The sequence below is a fragment of the Mus pahari genome, chromosome 8 (genome assembly GCF_900095145.1).
Source record: "Mus pahari chromosome 8, PAHARI_EIJ_v1.1, whole genome shotgun sequence".
NCBI classification, from domain to species: domain Eukaryota; kingdom Metazoa; phylum Chordata; class Mammalia; order Rodentia; family Muridae; genus Mus; species Mus pahari.
Window position 1 is genome coordinate 106,800,248 of NC_034597.1, and position 23,823 is coordinate 106,824,070.

At 41.1% G+C, this 23,823-nt stretch overlaps 1 protein-coding gene and 1 long non-coding RNA gene across 4 annotated transcripts in view; both read left to right on the top strand.

The window, feature by feature from the left end:
- The window catches only part of Hs6st3 (heparan sulfate 6-O-sulfotransferase 3), a 696,869-nt gene that overhangs the window by 559,864 nt on the left and 113,182 nt on the right, over positions 1–23,823 (top strand). The gene's annotated exons all lie outside the window — the stretch shown is intronic.
- On the top strand, positions 13,180–15,529 carry LOC110325582. Its single transcript, XR_002380752.1, has 3 exons — positions 13,180–13,235; positions 14,066–14,176; positions 15,258–15,529. It is a non-coding gene; the product is annotated as an uncharacterized LOC110325582 (long non-coding RNA).

Below are 23,823 nucleotides of genomic sequence, written 5' to 3' on the forward strand. Positions count from 1 at the left end.
ATTAGGAGACTCTGGGGCACTAAGAAATTAACTTTATTTTTGTTGTAGTCTTAGGTGCATTGCTAGCACATCTGTCCTCTGCTCTCACATACTCAGTCTCTCATCATTGGCTCCCACATCAGAGTAGCTCCTTTGCTACAGCTGATGAACCTGTGTTGCAATACCATCAGCGCCCAAAGTCTGGATGTGACACGTTTGATGTAGAAATGTAGCAAGACACATTCTCACCCATTGTACTAGCTCCCTGAATGATTTCTCTGCTTCAATAATTCCTTTTATCCCGCTTAGTCATCCCCCCTCTCTCCCCTTTGATCTCTTAGGATTCTGAAAGTTGCATAGAAGTGACTTTAAGAAGTGTAAGTTGATACGGATCAAGCTGGTCGTTTAGTCAGTACGATGCTGAATCAGATACTTGGGGATGCCCCTCACAGAAGATTGGCCTCGAGTCTTTTTCTGTTTTTCATAGAGGGTTATAGCTTCTCAGTTATAGGTGAATGGTTCAGAAGGACACTGGGAAATTCTGAGGCACCTCAGTCGTTCGTTGCTTCTGTTCCTCCCATGAACCCAGGTATTAATGGGATTTCAGTACATCTATATGCAAAACTTGAAGGTAAGTGGCTTGGGTATAATCCTGACCCTGCTTTGCCACTATACACATTCCACTCAAAAGGAAGCCCTTTCTAGCAGACAGGCAAAACCGGCCCCTGTTCAATCAACCCCTTCAGATCAGAGATGTCCTTCCCCCTCCATTTGCACAGGCTCTACCTACCTAACCATGGTCCATCTGTAACTGCTGGCCATCTTCACACCTGCACAGGAGACTCTGGTCTCATCAGACATCCATAGGGTCCATCACTAAACTCTTGGTAAAGCAATCTCGACAGAAACAAATAATTCTCACTAATTTATTCCTAGATGTTGGAATGTACTTCATTGCCAGTGTTTGTGACTGCCATGCCCGTCTGTCAGAAGTTTCTTGGGAGAATACCCCATCAGTAACCTGTCCTCAATAAACATGCATGTAATCTCAAATTGTTTTTTTTTAACTTGTGTAAGATATAAAACCATAAGAAAATGAGCATGTTTCTCTTGAACATGTCAAATCATATTCTAGAAAATGATGATCCAGTTCCTGTACACAAGATTCAAGGTTCTGTGTAGGCTGGGAAGCAGGCAAAGGCATTACTTACCTGAGTCTCCAGTACCCCCCAAAAGAAAAAAGACTGGGGGAAGCTATCCATCACTGGAATTGAAACAGAAAGGAAAAGCAACTGTGTCCTTACCAGCACATAGTGTGCAGCACAAGCAGGGTGTGTTGCTCGAGATGACTCTGCTGCTCCCACACCAGACAACGTTTGACAATGGGGCAGTCTCATGACCCTCTTCTCAGCACAGAAGATCAACTGGGCTGCTGCTCTGATGAAAAACTTCCAAAGAGTAAAAACACAGCTCGTTCTCCAGGACAAGAAAGATGCAACTGGCCACCACTCCCAATGCCCATGATTCTCTGACATCCCCTGTGAGGTGGCAATTCTGGAATTTTGGTTCCTTTAAAAAAAGTCATAGAACTATTATAAGAATGTGCTTTCATTTTAATCCCAGGTGTGAGATGTGGGGCTGCTTTAGACTGTCCACAGCAGCGGACGGACTATGGCTTGCCTCATCCTCTAGTGGGTGTGAGATGTGGGGCTGCTTTAGACTGTCCACAGCAGCGGACAGACTATGGCTTGCCTCATCCTCTAGTGGGTGTGAGATGTGGGGCTGCTTTAGACTGTCCACAGCAGCGGACGGACTGTAGCTTGCCTCGTCCTCTAGCGGGTGTGGGATGTGGGGCTGCTTCAGACTGTCCACAGCAGCGGACTATGACTTGCCTCGTCCTCTAGCGGGTGTGGGATGTGGGGCTGCTTCAGACTGTCCACAGCAGTGGACTATGACTTGCCTCGTCCTCTAGCGGGTGTGGGATGTGGGGCTGCTTCAGACTGTCCACAGCGGCGGACTATGGCTTGCCTCATCCTCTAGCAGAAGCTTGGTTTTCCCCCCTACAGATAATTTCTATAATTGTGTAATGTTTGCAATTCTGGGAACTTTTCAGGGGGTACATAAATGTGAGGGTCCTGAGAGATGAGGGGGCAGCTGTTGGTCATTTAGGGAGGTTAGTTGTGATTTGTTAGTAACTAGTGAAAAAAACCAAAGAAACAAAAGGCAAAAAATTAAATTCAGGATTTTCCTGATTCCTCTCCCGTCTATCCTTGTTTCTCTCCTATTTGTACCACTGAGATATACCTCCAACACATTTATTTTCCCCCCTTTAAGTTTGAAATATAATCTTGTAGTCTCATTTAGTTGCCAGGGCAGAACTTAAACTCACTCTGTAGCTGAGCTTGACCTTGAACTTGAAATAACTTCAAGGATCTTCAAATAGCTCAGATAAGACTGAAGTCCAGCTGAGCTTTATATTATAATAACTGGAATAACTCTTAAACACTAGAGGAGAGTGCTAGATATTTCACTCCAGACCTGCTGTATCCGTATCTCTGGAGGGGAAACACGTATATCCAGTGTCAAGCTTGACCATAGCTCATATGTATCACATTTTCAAGCTTTCCCTTGGCATCCTGTCACTTCCAACCAGAGCTGAAAACAAGAACACACAGTAAAAGCGGCACAGAGTCAGAAATGGCGCGCTCCGTACATTTCCCCCTTAGCACTGTCTGTAGACTCAGCTGAAATGATACCCTGGCTACTGTACATGCAGCAAGAGTGAAGAAGAAAGCCAAGGTTCACGTGTTTCTCTCTCCCTTTCTCGTGCTCATTGAAAGCCAGGCTAAGCACAGCACACGGTAGAGAGGAGAAGAATTCAATGTCAGTCCCCTGAATGAACAGTTAATAGTAAACCATCCCAAGCCCTGTATCGACCACTAATAATCTAAATGAAGAACTGGAGTTGGTGAGGGCTGCTGAAGGCATAATCAGCATCAGTCAATAAGAGGCACAGAGGCACGAGGGCATTCCACACAGGCTGGAAAGTTAGGAAATCTAATGAAATAACTCCTGGGGATATTGGATTTGTGAACCTTTCAGCCACTCTGCAGAAAAGCACTAAGTGTTGGTGTCACAAGTTCAAGAAAACAGCGGGTAGAAATCATCCCGAGACTCCTGTTTATACGCTCACACTGCATATCATGTTACTGGGAAATAAACATTACACTCAGAAGCTCTTTTTCTTCCTTCTCGCCATAACTATCTGAACACAGCTAATGACTTCAGATTTATTTTTCTATAAAATGTGAGGCCATATGAAAATTTTGCCCTTGTTTTGGATAGAACATAACATGGAACTTTGGATGTTAATAATCCAACTTTCAAAATCATGCATATGCCAAGGTAAGAAAGCTTCTACCTCTGTCTTGTCTCTTCAGACCAATTGTCTCAAAGATGAAGGTCAGAAAAGTATCGATGTAGGAAATCAATAATATTCAATTTGCTTCACACATCCTTCACTTATTTTCAAATCACCAGCCTGCTCTCTTCTGTCTCTCCCCCGCCAGAGGAAGTCTTTCATCTCTGTACCTGTAGGCCAGGCTTTTACAGCCTTCTTGAATATCCTGGAGCCCAAGTCATCAGAAATAAATGTGGGTCCACCTTGGAAGGCTACCTGATGGATGTGTGACCAAAACTGACCACTGGACATCAGCAGAGCTACAAGAAATGTGATTCTTATTTTTCACTAACTGGTAGAAATATTCTCTAGCAGGAGGCTATGGATGATACAGAGTGGCAAGGCCACTGGGGAAGGAGAGAGGCAGAGGTGACATTATAAAGTAGACGCATCACCTCTTCTGAAGATATCTTCAGTTTCCAGACTCTAGAGTGGTAAAATTGGACAGTGATGTCTGTGATGGTTGACATTGTCAACCTGGAGGATCTAGAATCACCTCAGGAGAAGCCTCTGGGCAAGCCCCTGAGGTTATATATATCAATCTCTTATCGTGTCTGAAGGGTAATCTAGATTAGGTTGCCTTAGATGGGAAGACCCCACTGAATGTGGGAGACACCCTTCTGTCGACTGTCGTCCTAGACTCCAAAAGGAGAAGGCTAATAGAACATGAATAGTCATCACCCTCTGCTTCCTGGAAGTCAGCTAACCTCTTGCCTCATGCTTGTGCCACAATGCCTTCTCTCCATGCTGGACTTTCCCCTGAGCTGTAAATCAAGCCAGATTCTCCCTTTCTCAACTGACTATTGTCTCATATTTAGCTCTGCAGCATGTAAAGTAACTAATACAGAGGCCTTGGCTTGTCCTGAGTAGACATGGACAACAGTGGAGAGAGATGGGGCAGATAACATGTTGGGTTCACTATGCAGCAGATGCTGCACCATTGCTCCTACATGCCAGGCACATCCTCTGCCAATCATTCACATCAGGAAGAGAAGCAGGTTGACAGTGGATTGCAGACAATGATTTCCCACAAAGTCAAGCTAACTGAGAGACTAGTTGAGGCATGGTTTTGGTTATGGTTCTATGACTAAAAAGTTAATGTGTAGTTAATATATAGAGTAGTTTGAGTGTCTTAGAAAATTCTGGGTTGGGGGTTCACTTCCTCTTCCCAATAAAATCATCTCTAAGCTAACTGCTCCCCTTTGAAGACGAAATAGGACTTCGCTAGTTGGATTGAATCTTCATGGTGTTATTGGAACAGTATATCTCTCTGATATTTATCATGCCTTCCATGACTTGATTGATCCTAAGTCTATTTTATTTCTGGACCTGCCTTATATATAACTGAATGTCTGCTCGAATATGAGGTGTGAAAGCTCTCTCCTTGTTCAATGCCACATCAAATTATCTCTTTAGCTGTTCTGGGGAGTCACTTCAGCTGTGGGGCTCAGTCTCCTCTCTAGTTGACTGTACCTCTGCCCATGACCCCTAACTTACACAGCCCGAGATTTATAAGAGCCTGGACTGCCACAGCACCTGGAAGTCAAATGCTTATACAGTAAAAAATAAAAATCCAAGCATTCAAATGATGCATAATTCCTAACTCCCTACACATGCAGATAATTTAGCAATATGGTAATAAAATAACAAGAAGAATTAACATTTGAACATCTACAAGAAATTTGGTGTGGAAATCACATAAATGAATTAGGTAATTCTCTCTGAAAGCAGAATTTGAGCAGTTTTTTGCAAGATGGTCTTCATTCCTCTTGGATTTTTTCCTTGTGTCCTTCTGTGAACTTCTTTGTTTCTACCGTGGATGCATACATATTTTTTTTCTCCTCACTTCTAAGGATGTCGTCTTATAAGGCCAACATGCAAAGTATTAATTAAGCACCTGCACATCCACAGAACTTTTTCAGGGGCTGCCTGCCCTCATACCTTCTATTTATGTCCTTATGTCTCATTCCAGACTTTACATGTGTTTCCCAGTATATTTGGTGTCATAATCTCTCTGTGACTTCTTCTTTATGACTCCATCTTTATTTATGGTCCCATGTTGTGAACTTATAATCTACATTGTCATCAACCTCCTTCTTTTATTTCCTCATCTCTCCTATATTCTATGTAAAGGATGACAATGACGATGATTAAAGTAGATTGAGTAGATGAGTTCCCATTCTATCTCTGAGGTGAAGATTTATAACTATTGGATATAAATTGTGTAGAACCTCCAGTTTCTGTAATGCAGATAGCTAATTCTAATATAGTGTTCTTATACAGCAGTAACTTGGCCAAGCAGTCTCATTTCAATTCTTATCCATTCCATGAGCCAACTTGCCCCTCACTTTACTTTGTAGCCAAGAGGTGGCATATTGCGTAGTATTGTCTGCATTTGTAGTAAATGGTTGACCACACAAATAAATGGCAGAGAGAATGATACAGAGATATACGAAATAAGCACTATATAAGAGGTATAAAAGCAACTTTCCTGACATCAGAATTTCCATAGATGGTTTTTGTTTAAATGTCTTGTAAGGATTCAGAATGTGGGGGTAATGAGGGCAACACATGTCTTTAGGTCACTTTAATGGTTTTGAGGTATTGAGTTCGCCATGACAGTGAACTCCTACATTGCAATTCCATTTGCTGAACTCTATGAGATACGCGGCTCATCTGGAGTAAAACCATACGTCTCTATTTTTATAGTCTCTGAATTGAAGGTCACATTGCACTTCCAAATAGCAAGACAATGAACCAGTCATCAGGGTTGTTTTCTCAGGCTTCTGAGAGTATCAAAAGCCAGTTTATTTCTTCAGAGTAAGAAGTTGGCGTAAGACTGAAATCAATCAAGGTGACTCCATTCCATATTGATGGGCGAATATTGGATGGCTTCCAGAAAGCTCACCCAGGTTCCTGGCACTCTAACCACTAAAGGTTTTCCAAGAATCTGATGCAAATTTTTGGATCCATGTCTCCTCCATGTCCATGGCTCCTGTACAGAGGGTAGTGAAAGTCCTCAGGGTGAGTGGTAGATCCTTCCATTCAAGCAACGCAAAGGGAGTGTGAGTGACTTTACAGGGAGACAGAGCCAGGAGGGAAAGCAGAGCTTTGAAACCTATATCAAATGGGGATTTTAAAAACAGGGATGCTTCAAAGCTATTTTTTCAGGAGAAATTGTCTTCAAAATGATTCTTACTGAGCAACATAAAATGAAAATCCATTTGAAGACATAAAAGGGACATACAGGCTTTCCCTGTTTGAACCACAACTTCACTGCTATGAAGAGTTATCTGCTTTTCCTGTGCTAGATTTTCTTGGCCTTTCTTTGGTGCGATGCTAATGGAAAGTTTTCAGAATTCCACATCTGTCCCAAGCTACCAAGAAGCATTTAGAATCACAGCATGTAGGACTGCTTGTTATAGGAGTTTTAAATATGGACCCTAAATATTCTACATCTTTCAAAAACATTGATTGTCATTGATCAAACAGAGCTAAACTGCCTTTGAGTCTCTTTGGATCCCATACATAAATACATATTGAGGGGCTGTTTTAAATGTCCATTAGATCTTAATATTTCTCTTTGGAGCCATTACCATTTATCATATAACTGTAAATATAGATTCAGGGTTGTTTAAAATGCACATTATTTACCTGGCAAGGCACAATGGCTCCAGAAGATGCATTAAAGCCATTCTTAACTCCTCTCCAAGAATAGAACCTGAGCACCACTCCTATAAGAACTTTATTTTCTACGAGGGAGATTATGCTTCTGAGTAATTTTCCCAATGTTTTAAATAAAATCTATTGTTCATGGCCTTGGCATTCAACAGCCCCATGACTCTTCGTAACTGTAAGTTACTCAGCTTGCCGCTTTGGTGGAGGCAGCCAGGGCTTTCCTGAGAGAATGTAGGGGAATCTGCAACCCAGAAAATTGAAAACTTCCTGGCTTTCAGAGTAAAAAAGTTCAGGCTCCCAAGTTTATTAATATTTATTTTTAAAATTAGTATACATACATAGTCACGGTAAATATTTTTAAAAATCTGATTCTATAAGATAAAGATGGACCCATAAAGGGTGCCCACAACTTTCACACATCTGAAAACATGGTCATCTGTTGGTAGTCTGCAATGCAATGAGAAAGGTAAGCTCTCTGGTATGTGATGGTGAATAATTGGTTATCTGCAAAGTAAAATTTGACCTCCAGGAAAATTAAGATTTTTATGGCTTCAGTCTCTCTCTCTCTCTCTCTCTCTCTCTCTCTCTCTCTCTCTCTCTCTCTCTCTCTCTCTCTCTCTCTCTCTCTCTCCCCCTTAGGATAAAATTAAAACCTGTCTATGTCCATGCCTGGCAAGCATCATTACCACTGAGCTACGTCCCCAGCCAAATTATTTCTCTCTCATTCAAACATCCATCCATCCACTCTTCCATTTATAGTTTGAGACAGGGTCTCACTGTGTTGCCTGGATAGGCTTAAAATGGCAATCTCCCTACCTTTGGAATAGCTAGGATTACAGCTGTGCTCCCAGGGCCCCAGAAAGAGAGTTTCAGTAAGGGAAAAATTGCAGACATAAACAGACTAATACAGAGTAAAGCTATGGCATAAGCAAAGTATTAAGACAACCTAGAAATCAATATTTGCAATGCCTGTTAAAACATGAAATTGGTATTGTGTAGACAACTTCTACACAAAATATATTGCAGAAAAATAAGCTCCACTGCTGAAGTGGGGCAAAGAATAGGAAAAGAAGGGCATACCAACAGAACGCCAAGTGTTTGAGTGAGAGGAGATTTAGAGAGGCAGAGCCATGCTTCTTCATCAAGTCTACAAGACTAAAGGCCAAGAGTGTTGCATCATAAACGGTGTAGAGACGGGAGCACTCATATGTTGCTGATTGAAATTTTAATTGGCTTTAGACATTCACTGAGCAGACGGCACAGCCAAAGGTGTATGCTCCAGACATTCAGCACCTAACACCACAGCAGAGATGAGGCTTCTACCTGCTGGGTCACAACCCTACGTGTGCTGTGTCACTGAATGTGAGGATCATGAAAAAAATGGCAAGAGAAAAGGGTTTCTGTGTGTGTAGCAACCAAAACTTAATTCAAAATCAAGCATACAATGCATCCTAGCAGGCCTTATCATGTTGTATCCTGCAGCTTCACTGTAGCCCTGACGTGAGCAGTCAACGGTGCGTTTTAGTGTAGCCATTGTCATAGCACACAGCAGTGATAACATGGGCATTATGAGCTGCAGTGTCTTTACACAAAAGATTTCTTTGGTCCTAAAGAAATATAATTATTTAGTTGTAGAAAACAAAGGCTTTTCATTCTTTCGTAGAGTCATCCCTCAGCGTGGGTCAGGTTACGATGTCCTTGGGTTGTATTTTGAGGGAACAAGAAACACATCTACTTCATTGGTATGAAAAACTGCTTTCATCTTAATAAATGGTAAATTTGCCTGTATGGAAAACAACTATTTTAAGATAAAGTTATTGCTGATTAATAATCAGTAAGTGACTGATTTGCCCACTTATTTTATATACTCAGTATTTTTTTTTCTATTTTGGTGACTCTGATAGAAAAAAAAATATATGTATATATATATATATATATATATATATATATATATATATATATATATATATATGTATATATATATATGCTAAATGAACTCAATAGGTTATGTGTATTATAAAATTAATAATAATAATAATAAAACAAGTCATACAGGGGAGATGATGTGGTAGAAAGAGTTGAAGGAAGAAGAGGGATGAATAGAAAAGATGCAAATATAGTACTCATAAAGTTCTTAAAAAACTTCTTAGAAATGTGCATTCCCAGGACCAATGGCCTCTCCTCCCACTGATGCCTGACTAGGCCATCCTCTGCTACACATGCGGCTGGAGAGACCCTGGGTCCTGTGAAGGCTGGATACCTCAGTGTAGGGACATTCAAGGGCAGGTAAATGGGAGTGGGGGGGACACCCTCATAGAAATAGGTAGAGGGGATGGGATAGGAAGTTTATGGGGGGATGGGGTGGGAAAGGAGATAACAATTAAAATGTAAATAAAGTGTTCAATACAAAAAGAAATGTGTGTTCTCACTAAGATTTATAATGTCGAAATGTCTCTTTTGAGACATAGTAACTATTCATATTATGTATTACACAGGTCAATTAACACATCTGTCACTTTAAAGTTTTATCTTTTTTTCTTGAGAATAAATACAGAATTCTCTTTTTTTTTCACTAATTTTACATACACAGTATGAATGAGTATTAACTGTCCTCATTCTATAGCTTCATAAACAGCAGAATTAATTTATTTGCCTCTCATGGCGTTGTGCCTGTAAACTATCCTCCTGCCTCTAGGACGCCCTGATCCATTTTCAAATTTTGTGTCATGAAGTTTTTAGATTCCACGTCTGAGTAAGATAGTGGCATTTCTCTCCTATGTTTAACATTTTTCCCTTAATATGGCAGGCTCTCCCATGTTGCCGCAAATGACATGCTTGCATCATTGTATAGCCAGGTAGTATTCCCTTGCTTATGTACTCCATTTTCTTTGTCCACTGATGATGATTAATACTGAGGATCATTCTCCTTTCCATATTACTACTGTGAATAATGCTGCAATAAAAACAAATGTCTTAGTTTATGTAATAGTTGGCATAGAACACTTGCACATGCATATCAACCTGGACATAGATGTCTCAGGTCATTGGACATAAGGATATGGGTAATTAAAATATTGAGGGTTGGAAAGAGCTCAACTGTCCATTAATGGAAGAATTCATAAACACATTGACCCCAAATTGCTGCACCAAATAGCAAAAGCAAACAAGAGCATAGAATGATCTTGAGCTATGTCTATGGACATGGTTAAATGTTGATAAAGAAATACATGATTATTGGCTATTCAGATATAAAAGCTATAGGATTATGATTTATATACCCATAAAAACAAACAAAAAAATTCAAGAGAATGGAACACCAGCATCAAAAACAAAAAAAAACAAAAAACAAAACAAAACAAAACAAAACAAACAAACCACAGTTGTTTCTCTGGGGAACCAAACATGAATTGATGATGTACATTTTCTTCTTTAGTTGTATTTCCCCCATTCTAAGCTAAAAAAGAGTATTGGGGTCTGGGGTTGTAATTAATTGGAAGAGTACTTGCCAATTAGGATCAGGACGAAGCCCTGGGTTTGGTTCCCAGTCATCATCACCTGTAATCCCAGCAGCTGAGCAGTAGAGGCAGGCAGATCAGGGATTTGAAGTTTCCTGCAGCAGTTTTCCTGCAGCAACTCTGAGACCCTTTCTAAAACCATGGACCAGAGCAGCAGCTCAGCCATTAAGTGTTTGCTATACAAGTCTGAGGACTTGTGTTCAACCTACAGGATATATATATATATATATATATATATATATATATATATATATATATATATATATATATATATATATATATATATATATATATATATATATCAAATGTGGTGTCTTGTTCCTAGGCAAAGTAAGAAGCCCTGGCTTCAAAACAGTGTGAAGACACTAGAGGATGATACCCAGTAGCTTCTACATGTGCATGCACACACACACACACACACACACAAACACACACACACACATCAACATACACGTACATGAACATACAGAAACACAAAAACCTGAGAAAATGCTTTTAATTAAGAAAACCAGATAAAAATATGGCAGAATTCAGGCAGGAGAGGTGGCTCAGCAGTTAAGAGCACTGGCTACTTCTCCCGAGGACCCAAAATACCTATACACTAAGAAACTAAAACTAAAACTAAAAATGTTGTTTTAAAAATATGGCAAACATAATTGGAAACATCAGAGTGTATTTCAATGCCTTATAAAATTATCTCAATTTTAAAAAGAAGTTTTCTATTCCTTCTGTCTCCTAGAAGCAGCCACTGTGAATCCCCGTGGGCTGCTTCTGCTGCAAGCACCTATGTGCCGTGTGTCTACTGAAGGTGAACCTCCTTCACTGATGGAATCCATTCCTCACAATGAGTGTTCAGACTGTGCTCACTCTTACCACTTCTGGCTGCCCTCAGCAATTTCTAAGCGGATCAGTTCGTAGAGTATTTCTTTAGCTTCTTCCTTGATTTATATTGTGTTCTCAGAAACACTTGTAATGAAATCTTAAAACTTTCCCACTTTATCAATTATAGATGGGATTCCTTGTTCCTTTCCTTTCTAATTTGGGACATCTTATTGCTTTCTTTCCTTGTCACTCCTGAGCTCTCTGCACTTTTGTATTCAAACATAAAATATACATCCTGTTTCATAACAATAATGAAATTTGTGCTTCATCACTGGGTGAATATAAAAGATCAAATTCAACAAGAACAATTTATATTATTGTGATGATTTGATGTTTTCTTTCTCATACTATTTTTTTCCTAAAAATTTTAATTCTTTCTTCCCTTTTGCTGTTGTTGTTGAACCAATGAACTTTATTGGAGTTACTCATGGGGATATGGAGAAGGGGTTGATTACCAGAGCCAAAGAACTCAAAGACATTTGCCATCATGAAACTTCAAACCAGAATGAGATACAGACAATGAGATCTGGACACCAGGAGCACACTGCACGTCTGTAAGCGTGTCTACGAGTTAAAGGCCACCCTCTCTCAGGCGTTCAGTTTGTCAGGGCCTCTTCTAAGTAACATGAGTGATCTCAGTTTCCTCTTGGGAGTTGTGCAGAGTCAGTTCTATCTGGAACTACATACATAATTAATTTACTCACATTTTTCAAACTTCTTCTTACATGAACCATTCTACAGATAGTTGGAAATGGTGGGCTAACAACTCTTAAGTGCAGGTTTCCGTGAACAGATAAATAAAGCTGTCCCACAGCAATCTAAGTTAGAAGAGAAAGAAACTTTGAGAAGCTAGGTGAGGAAACTTACCTTTCATCTCCAGCAATGAGCAAGATCAAGCAATAAGCTCAACCCAGACTCGCCATCAGAGGGTCATTCTGTGACATGTCACCAGGTCCATAATTTTAACTGGAGAAAAATACTCACTGTAATATCTGTCTATCATCTATCTATTCTATTCATATCTATATCTATCTAATCTACCATCTATTAACCATCCATCACCTATTATCTATCTATCTATCTATCTATCTATCTATCTATCTATCTATCTATCTATCTATCTACCTACCTATCTATCTATCTATCTATCTATCTATCTATCTATCTATCTATCTATCTATCCATCATCATTATCATCTATCTATCTATCTCTCCATCTACATTCTAAATTAACAACTATCTCTGACTATTTTATTCTATTGTTTCAAGAAGGATACATTGGTTTTATGTATTTTTAATCAGGCATAAAGTTTATTTTTCAAAACCTACTTTAATAAGGGTTCTTAAATGCTGAAAGCTCACCTATAGCTCACCAACAAAAGGTAGGTGAGGAAAATGGGATAATAGTACTAGGGGGAACGTAGACCTCTTTAGAAGTAATTTTTGGGGTCAACTCCAATCTTTGTTGTCTGCAGTCCAGTCCACTAGCAAAACACCAAACATGAACCAACAGCAGAGGCTTGATCCAGAAGAAATAGCAATGCTTTACAGATCAGCTCAGAGTCCACAAGATGCGCCTGCAACACCTCCAGAAGTTCTTTGGTATGCTTCTCTCTGTGAAGTAATGACAAGCAAAGACCAAGGAAGAGAGCAAGGCAAACAAATGCCAGAACATTGTCAGCAAAGACCAGCATCAGTGAAGCCCAGTGAAAATCAGCAAGGTGAACCAACATCAGAACGTCATCCACTGTCTGTTGGGTTGTATGTATACTCTTTCCAGACATCGTTTGTCCTCTCAAGCATCCACTTCAACAAAACATCACATGCCCTTTCACCCAACAGCTTCCAGAAAAACATCATGTGTCTGTTCTCAGAAAACCATCCTCTCAAGTGTCTGCTTAAGCAAAATATCTTCTCATTAAGAGAATTTCCAGAAAAAAAATCAGATGACACAACTGAGTCACCAGTGAAACCACACCCACAGGTCCAGTCTGGAACAGAAGGATGCCTGTGGTCGCACCTTCTTCCAGTAGGCAAGATGACAACCTGGTCTCATAGTGAATAAACTGTCATGAAATATGGGGATTGGGTAAAAAGGTATGTATAAAAAGTAGAACAACTAATCATGGGGTGTCTGAGACCATCCAGAAATAGTTTGTGAGCAGTGCATACCACTCCAATAAACCCATAAATCTGAAAGAGATGGTGTCAAAAAGAGGACACAAGGATGGTTTTATAGCTTAGGGTTCTGGTGGCTCGTATGATTCTGCTGCCCACTTGCATGAAGTAAATTGTGTACATAGGTAGCCAATTGTGTAGCACAATGGGTCCTCTGTAATGGATGGATTGCTCTCTCGGAGAAAGCAATTTCTGGAGAGAATAAATAGTGGTCTGAAATGGGTATGAAGAACCTTATTTCTCAAGTGGTCTCTAACTAGATTTCTTTCTGATACACTTTGAATTTATGCCATACACGGCACACTCTCAGAGACAGTTGTACTTAATCCTCACATGGCAGCACACATACTTATTCCTGCATCTCTTGGGGCAGAGGACAAGATAAGGAGATGCTGCTGCGCAGAGTGAGTGCAGTGTCGTAACCAATAACGACCGAGCAAGGAGCCTTACATGGTTGCTTTCTTTTCTCTCAAAATTCCATGAGGTGAGACCCATTGATTTAATCTCACAAAGAAATTGGCATTACAAAATGTTGCCAAACTTTCCTGGTGACGATCTGGAAGTAAAAGATTTAGGCTGATGTGTATCCCTAAGAATTCTCATGGGAGGATAATGTAGAATCCCACAAAGAAACTTATCACTTCCACATATCTGTGGGCAAAGTGTGTTTCATTTCATTTGTATGTACCATGTAAATATATAAAGTTTAAGAAAATGCTCAGAGATGTGCCATTCTAAATGTTAACGTGTGGGAGATCATCATGCTAGACTCTCCTTGCACCTCAATAGAAAACAGTAAATACAGAAGTGGATGCTCACAGCCATCCATTGGACAGAGCACAGGGTCCCCAATGAAGAAGCCAGAGAAGGTACCAAAAGAGCTAAAGGGGTTTGCAGCCCCCTAGGAGGAACAACAATGTGAACTAACCAGTACCCCAGAGCTCCCTGAGACTAAACCACCAACCAAAGAGCACACATGGTAGGACTCATGGCTCTAGCTGCATATGTAGCAGAGGATGGCCTAGTTGGTCATCAATGGGAGGAGAGGCCCTTGGTCCTGTGAATGTTCTAAGCCCCAGTATAGGGAAGTGCCAAGGCCAGGAGGCAGGGGTGGGTAGGTTGATGAGCAGGGGGAGGGAGAAGGGGATAGGGGCTTTCGGGAAGGGGAAACCGGGAAAAGGGATAACATTTGAAATGTAAATAAAGAAAATATCCAAGAAAAAGAAAAAGAAAACAGTAAGGAGCAACCTACTGGTCACCAGACTCTTGTCTCAGGCTCCTAACACACTCTTGGGGCTTCAGTCTCCTGCCTTTCATGCACACAGCTCGTAATCTGCAGCCGTGGCTATTGCCTGAACACCACAGACTAGACCATCATCCCAGCTACACACTAAAGCATTACCACAATGATTACTACCTAATTTATCAACTTATTTAATGTTTATCACCCTCATCATATTTAATGCCATGAGTGTAGCTAGCTGTTTCTGAAACCTTATCTCTTGGGGTGACCTATTAAGTCTATAAGTAAATGCCAGGCCAAGTCATTTGTATGCATCCCACAGATCAACGTTCTCCTGACATGGCAGCTTTTTAATCAAAGAGGATCCTGAGACTGCAAGACATGCCAACATGCTGGTAAAGAACTCTTAGGAACTGTGACTTCCTTCCAGCGACAGTCAAGACATTTTTTTTTCCCTATATGATAGGGCCAGTGGGGGAAAAGGTCAAAAAATAATTGGATGCTGGCTTTCTGTAACTACCAATTTCAATTTGGACAGTTCGTCAAAACAGCTGTAGTGTTCAGGGATTGAATACAAAATAAAGATCACAAGTGCGAACTTCTGGCCAATATCCATCTTTGTATGTTATGCATTTGGTCTGTTTAATGTACTGAGATACTAAGAGTTAATCTGAGAAATAAGTAAATAATGACTAGTCTAACTTCCAAATAATAAGAGTGGGGATGCAGGAGACATGAATGAAAATGTATTAAGTCAGAGAAAGGAAGGGCGGATTTTTACCTCTGTCTGCCTTAGGCCAGTTACTGTTTTCTGTTTTGTCGTTGTCTTTTTGTATCCTTTTCTCCTTCTACTTCTTGTTCCCTCCCCCCCCCACACACACACTTATAACAGTTTCTCTTAAATAAGGAAGCCTTTGTAAAATAAGAAATGCTTTAATAAGTTGTCCCTTTATGAAGGAGATTGCTACTATAGAAATATTCCAGGCAAATTTCTTTTCAAAAATACTCTCTTAGACATCAACAAGCAAGCTACTACTTCAAGAAGCCAATAAAAGTGGTACCAACATCTATTCTTGGTTCCTAGACAACTGGGAAAACAAACCAGGTTGCTTTATTTTTTTTCTTTTCCTTATGTTTATGTTTTGACTTTTAAAATTATTAGGATTTCCATAAATATTTGAACCCTGTGGAAATAATCTCATGAACACTCTATTTTCAGGACTATAAAGCAATTACAGTCTTGAAAGTGCTATTTTATTGTAATAAAAAGAGAGTGTTGGTGATATGTGGTTTGTGGTTTATTAAAGCCAGCTTGCTTAGACTTTAAAATGAGTAATGGCCAGGGTAATTACTGTTTTACATTATGAGATCCACACTCAGCTTTTTTGGTGAATCAGTCTTCCAGCAGATGCTCTTGTTCATAGGACTAGAGAAAACATAGTTAAATAATGTAGCACCTTGACTTTTCCTATGGCTGTACATCTGTCTTCTACTGAGCTGCCCTTCTACCAAAGACGCTTCTACAGGAGCTACGAGTGAGTGAAGCTCCGAGAGAGAATATCCTCTCAGAGGATGAATGCTCTAAGACCTGCAATCCCTCAGGCATTCACAGACTCCCCCTCCATTTTGTCTTTGCATTCTGTGTGCTCAGCACCCGTGATTTCTCAAGTGGCTGCACTCCTCATGGTTAAAGAGGATACTGTTAACTGGATACACTGGTGGATACATACACCCAGCACTCAGGAGGCTGAAGCTGGTGGGTAGCAAGCTCCAAACCAGCCCACTGGGATACATAAAATCCAGCCCCCAGAGAGAGTGGGGGAGAGGTTCAGTACCTCAGTCCCTTTCTTTCTCTCTCCCTCCACCCAGCCCTTCCTTCCCTCCTTCCTTCCCTCCCTGACAAGATACTAACAAATTTGGAGTCTGTCTTTGAGGGTTCCAGAGATCAAGCCCTCCCTTTGGCTCGCCTGAGTTTGTTGATTTTTTCTCCTTCAGGTCACGGGCTACTTGGGCATTGAAGGTATGCACAGGTTCTAAGATGCAGTTATGGGTCACCAAGCATTTCAACCTTCTGTAGAATCTATTTTATGAAAGAAAACACGTCATAAGCTTGCCAAGTTAAGGTTCCTTCCTTTTGGAATTGATCACAGCCTCATGGACATCGATGGCAGTGTTTGAGCACAGGAAAAAGCCACGCTACCTCCTAGGTTATCTCTTCTGGCTCCCAAGAGCCACTGGGGAGCCCAAGAGAAGCAAGCCCCAAGACACCTGTATCCCTTTTCCTGGCTCTGAATCAGCTCCCAAGAGCCACTGGGGAGCCCGAGAGAAGCAAGTCCCAAGACACCTGTATCCCTTTTCCTGCTCTCTTTGAATGAACCCTTGATTTTTGTTTGTTGCTTTTGCATCGACACTACAGAAGTAACGTTTTTCTTCTATATATAATCTTCTGGCTGGTACCAATACCTACACTGTGGTTCACAACCGTCTCTCCTCTAACTGTAGTTCCAGGGTATCTGATGCCCACTTCTGAACTCCATGAGTACCAGGTGCATGGATATGCGTGCAGGAAAAATACTCATTCGTATAAAATAAATCTGAAGAAACATAGATTGCCCTGCAGCATTTGGACATTGGTATATCACTTGGAGAGTCATGCTTTCTGCCATTTCTACCACACTTCCATGACGGTCCTTGAAAAACAATGTTGCATTAGCGCAACTTCCCGTTGATCTCAATGATAAAACAAACATGGCAGAAATCTAAGATAATCCAAACCATCTGTAGTGAGGCTCTCAGTGAGGAGACAGAGGAAGCTCCAGAAACAAGATTACCAAGAAAGCTGTGTGGTTTGGTTTACATTCCCCCAGCTCCTCTCAGGGTGGTTGCCCAGCCAGTGACCATCCCTCTTACGATGGCACAGCCAACAGTTGATGTTCCTGTGATGTGTCACCTGACTATGGGGTGCATAAATGTTTTATTTTATAACAAGGCCTGGTGCTTTTATGTAATCAACTATGTAATAGCCTTGTCCCCTCTGCTGTGGTGAGTGGGGATTTGTGTGTGTCAGCCAGAGTCTAAAGGGATTTGCCATACATAAAGCCTGGTCCCTGAGGGACACTCCCATGGCTAAATTGAAAGGAGTGCATTGGATTGATTGCATATATCACAGTATTTAATGATAATTCCTGAAACTTTATAGCCAGGGTGTATTTAGAGATATATAAAATGTATATAGAGATGTATAAAATGAATAGAGATATTCATTTTACAGAAAGGAAACACTGCTCATGAGCTGAGTTCTGAGATAAATGCAAATGAGTCTGTTTGGCCATGGACTAATGGTTCTCTATTCTATACTACAATTTCTCCTGATGTCTCCAAACTTTGCAAGGAATATGGCCTTATTTGTTGATCAATAGCAGAAATATTTTATATGGACTGTATTAGCTCTGAAATGTTAGGAAGTTATACTTCTTAGACAAAAGTCTTAGAATTTTAAAGACAATATTGAACATCCCACGTCCCTTCCTTCCATAGCACCGTGGGGTTGTATGACGTCTCACTAGTGGAGTTCATTAATGTCACTGCAGTGGAATTTATGAATAGAAAAATAAAATATCTTAAATAACAAATATAGCCTCAGCTCAATTTAAATCATGTTTTGCCAATAAGTGATTTAGGAAAACCTTCTGGTTTTCAGAGCCCAGGGACCCCGGATCCTAGCTGAGGAGCTGTTCATCTATAAGAAATAAATGACAATGGTCTGGATCTTCAGTAGCAGAAGCCATAGCTGTCCCACAGACATTGATTCTCATTAAAACACAACCTCACCACTGCCAGTTCCCTCTGCTCTTCTCTGTGGAGTATTCTGCTCAGGTCTCCAGACTCCATTTACATTCCTAGCTATGCTTTCCTTAAGAACATTTCCCCGGCGGGGGTGGCTCTTATTTTCTTATTTGAGCCAGTGGTGAGGACACAGGTTTTGGGTCCAGGCAGATCTAGATTTTAATCCTGCTGTGACGTTCAATAATTTACATGAATTCTTGGGAACTCCTTTTATCACACTCTGTAAAGGGTATTAGAGTGGTGTATATGAAGTTTAGACTATAATGTGAACACAAAGGTGCTTAGCCTAAAGAGCTTTGTTGAAATGCTATTTGTTTTCCCAGAATCCTCGGTGCCCTCTGCTCCGTGGTAAACATTTAGTTTTTAGCAGGTGCATGGCCATATCTACATAATGTGTTACAGCATGCCAGAGCTGGTTCCTAAGACGCCCTTGCAATTACAATATGATGTTTAGTGTTGTTAAGTAAACAAAATCGAGAATTACTGGGAATGGGAATTTCTGCATATCTCTGTAAGGAGTGTTTTCATTGGCTTAATTGAACTGGGAAGATCCCACCCCCACCCCACCCCTCACTCCTACCCCCCCTCCCCCTGTGAATGTAGTTGTACTACTTCAGGTGCTGGAGCCTGGACTGGAAGAACAGGAAAGCAGAGCTAAGCACAAGCTCCTTCCTCCCTGGGCTTGACTGAGCACGCAGTGTGACTGTCTCTCGCCCTGACTACCATGGCTCCACTTCGAAGATGAAAAAAAATGTGAGATAAAACAAACCTTTTCGCGTGGCAGAAAAAGCAACTAAGACCTAGCACGGGTGGACTCCTTACCATAATCAGTGGTGCAAAGATGGAGAGTGTGGAACCCTGTACATTATTAGCCTCTGCTCTTCTTGCTTCTTCATCTCCCCTGTCCCTGACACTCTCACTCAGACACTCATGGACACACACAGGAGTGTGTGAAGGGCTTCATCCCTGGTGTAGTGACAGGCAGAACTGTTGGCGGCCCAGTGAAGCCCGTGAAGACCCCTCCAGCCCTTGTGCCTGGGTTTGAGTGGAAGAATCTACTGAGTCTGTCTGGCTAAGCCATCGTTACCGTACATTTTTTGGTGTTTTCGGCTGAACCTGGTTCTAAGTGATAACGTTTTCGATTGATGTTGGTTCTCTCACCTCTCACCTCTAGGGCTAGGTCCACCTTCTATTGGCTCCTATAGACTCTGATGGTCCGCTGAGCTTTCTAATTTGTGTTTGCAGATGAATGGCGCTGTGCATCCACAGCCCAACTGGGATTAGCCTGCTCTGCTTGCTCTTTCCTGGCAGGGGCCCTCTTTTCCTACACCTTCAGCATTGCCTTGGTTTAGGCAGGGATTGGTGATTGAAGGCATTTTACATGACATTTCTATTTTATCCTACTTTCATTTCCTGTACTGCTTCAAGATCATTTTAATGGTATCATCGTAAATTCCTTTAATTCCTATTTTATGATTACAGAACTTTTCCAATAATAATAATAAGAAAAACCCATTGCAAAATACTTTCTAGGCTTTCTTTCAGCTGTTCACATCTTCCCTCACCCCTTCCTCCCCTCGAGTCCCTCTCCTCCCTTCCCTTCCCTCTCCTCTCCTCTCTTCTTTACATTCTTATTTTAGAGAATGTTTTTCTCAATTGCTTTCGTTCCCTCTAGAGATCATTGGCGTTCCCCAGTAGGATCCTCCATTCCATACCTGAAGCCCTTTCATGACACTCCAGAGAGTTTATACAAGTCAGTGTGTGCATTATAGTAACAGCATTATAGTAACATTTATAAACACTTAGAACACACTTGTGTGGGCACCTAACACGCAGAAAAAGCTCACAAGTTTTACAAAGCAGATACGATACATGCTGACTTTAATAACTCTGACATAGGTAGATGTCAGTAGGAAAATGAGATAAAATAAAGGATCTTTGGTTAAATCTGTAAGCTTTCTTGCCACACCTCTAGACATATTTAAAATGTATCATATAATACATCTTGACATATTTGTGACCAAGAAAGCAGTCACCACATGGACACAGCGAACATACCTGTTGTCCCCAAATTCTCCTGAGACCATTCATAATTTCTTTCCTTAGCTTCACTCTCCTACCCTCATTCAGGCAAACTTTGAATTCCTTCTCTGACTACAGATTAGTTTCAATTTGGAAGAGTATTACATGAATACAATCATAAAATATATGTGCTTGGGACTTTTCTTCTGTCTGGATTCTAGCACTTCGTACTATCATTTGGTGGCTTGTCCATATTTTGAGGGGACAGTCTACTTATTGCCTAGTAGTATTTTACTCTGTAGATCAACTACGCCTTATCCATTCACCTTTTGGTGGTCAATCCAGTTCTTTTCAGTTGTGTGTTTTACAATAAAATTGCTGAAATCATTGCTGTACAGGTCATGCATGCATGCATGCATTCACTGCTTTAGTTCTCCAAAGTAGGTGCTTTGGAATATTCTAGATTGCACCGTCCACATGTCTTTCAAGGTGTCTGCAGTGCGTAAGAACCACTTCTGCTAGGAGCGGTTCTCAGTACTGGGTATTGGATTCTGCGGTCTCACAGACTTGCAGTGGTGTCTGCCTTTTAAAATTTGCCTTGCCCAGCTGACAGGGAAGATGTAGTGTCTTTTCTATTGTATTTTCTTCTCTTATACAACACATCCCAACAGCAGCCTCCCTCCCTTTCCGTCTTCCCAATGTCGCCCACCTCCCTTCTCCCCCAGATCCACTCCTGCTCTGCTAACCTTCCAAAAAGGGCAAGCTTCCCAGTGACGTCAACTAAACACGGCATGCCGAGTCGTAGCAAGACTAGGTACAAGCTCTCATATTAAGGCTGGGTAAGGCAACTCAGTAGAAGAAAGGGAGCCCCAAGAGCAGACAAAGGAGTCAGAGACAACCCCACTCCTGTTGAGAGAAGTTAAAAAAAAGCCCAAAACCTGAGCTAAAGAACCATAGTAAGTAAGCAGAGAGGCCAGGCCGGTGCAGACCCGCGCAGGCCCTGGGGTTGCTACTTCTTTCTCTGTGAGCCCTGGTGAGCTCTGCTAAGTTAATTCTTTGGGCTGTGTTCTAGCTTCCCCCACCCTCTGGCTCCTACAATCCTCCTCCAAGCTCGGGGTTCCCCAAGCTCTACCTAATGTTCGACTCTGGTCTCTGCATCTGCTCCCATCAGCTACTGGAGAAAGCGTCTCTGATGACCATTGGGCCAGGCAAGGATCCTATGAGTATTGTAATATATCAGTAACTTTTCTTTCTGCCAGTCATGGTTGGTTCTGTGCTAGGTCTCCGAGCCATCCAGCTTCCTGTTCTGGCCATCTCAGCAGTGTCTCTCATAACCAGCAACTAGTGCCTTTCAAATGTATATTTTCTATTCATTTAGTAAAGTTAGTAACACTTCTCAAATCCTTTTATTGAGCTATTTAGTATTATAGAGTTTTGAAAAAAAGGTTTTGACTGGCATTTCGAGAAATCCATAGGTTACTTGGAGATCCTTTAAACTGTAAGAAGGCCCTTCCTACCCGCTAACATGTCTCCAATTCTGTTTGATCTCACACATATCTGGCAGTTTTCAGTATATGTCTTGCATTCATTTGCTAAGATTTATGTCCAAGTATCGCATAGCTTTGATAATTGCAGATGCTTTCAGTTTTCAATTTTAAATTCATGTGTTTATTACTAATACGTGGATTGTAGTGAATTTTTCAGTATATGCTTTTTATCATGTAGCTATGTTGTAGAAATTTTTAATCCCAATCCAGGTTTTCTAAACTGCCTTGGACCATTTAGTTCTTGAATAAAACATACACACACAACCTTTATATTTACAGTAAGCCTTAGTCAGCACCTTAGTTGGGCAGATAGCTACCCTCTGTGGTATTAAAATCTATTTTTCTATTGATAACCCCGAGTTATTACTGTATTTCATCCAGACTGCTCTTAACTCCAAATGGCTAGCCCTCAGGCCCATGTTTTTCAAACTCAATTATTCCCATATTTCTTGTTGGAGAATTCATTGAATTATTTGCATAACGATGATGTCTATGAATAGAAATAACCTTATCTTTTCTTCCCTGTGTGTTGAACAGTTGCCTGAACATGCCTTGTGCCTTCTTTTTAAACTTTTCTTGAAGTGTGGTCCTGCTGGTGATGGACCATTTCATCTTGCGTAGGGGATAGTTTTAAAGATGTCTTTATTGGTTGTAGCAAGGGGGCTTTAACATGTATTTAAGTGTTTAGGATTACCACTCCTCTTCCCATTTACAGTGTGCACACTGAGATATTCGTCCCTTTTGTCGCTGGCTCTTCTTTGTCACATGGTATGCCTGTTTTAAGAGTTCGTTGTGAATAAGAGGAAGCATTATGGGAATATTCACCATAGCCCCTTCACACAGGAGATCTTCAGTGTGCATTCACGCTCAGGAGGACCAATCCTGTGTGTTAAGAGGGAAGACTCTTTTTTTGTTGTTGTTGTTGTTTTGTTTTTGTTTTTGTTTTTGTTTTTTAAATAGGTTATTTTCTTTATTTACATTTCAAATATTATTCCCCTTCCCAGTCTGAAAACACACTATCCCATCTCCCCTCCCCTGTTTTTATGAGGGTGCTTCCCTATCTCCAAACAACTCCCTCATTACTGCCCTAACATTCCCCTATGCTGGGGCATCAAGTCTTCATAGGACCAAGGGCCTCCCCTCCCACGGATGCTGTCCTCTGCTACATATGCAGCTGGACCCATGGGTTACTCCATGTGAACTCTTTGGTTGGTGATTAAGTCCCTGGGAACTCTGGGGGTTCTGGTTGGTTGATATTGTTGTTCTTCCCATGGGGTTGCAAACCCCTTCAGCTCCTTCAGTCCTTTCTCTAACTCCTCCATTGGGGTCCCCATTCTCAGTCCGATGGTTGGCTGCAAGCATCCACATCTGTATTAGAGACTCTTAACTGCAGGATGCTAGACCGACTTACCATGGCTTTGTACCTGGATCATTAGACTTGCTTTTAGTGTTCTCTCTCCAGTCTGCCCTCTA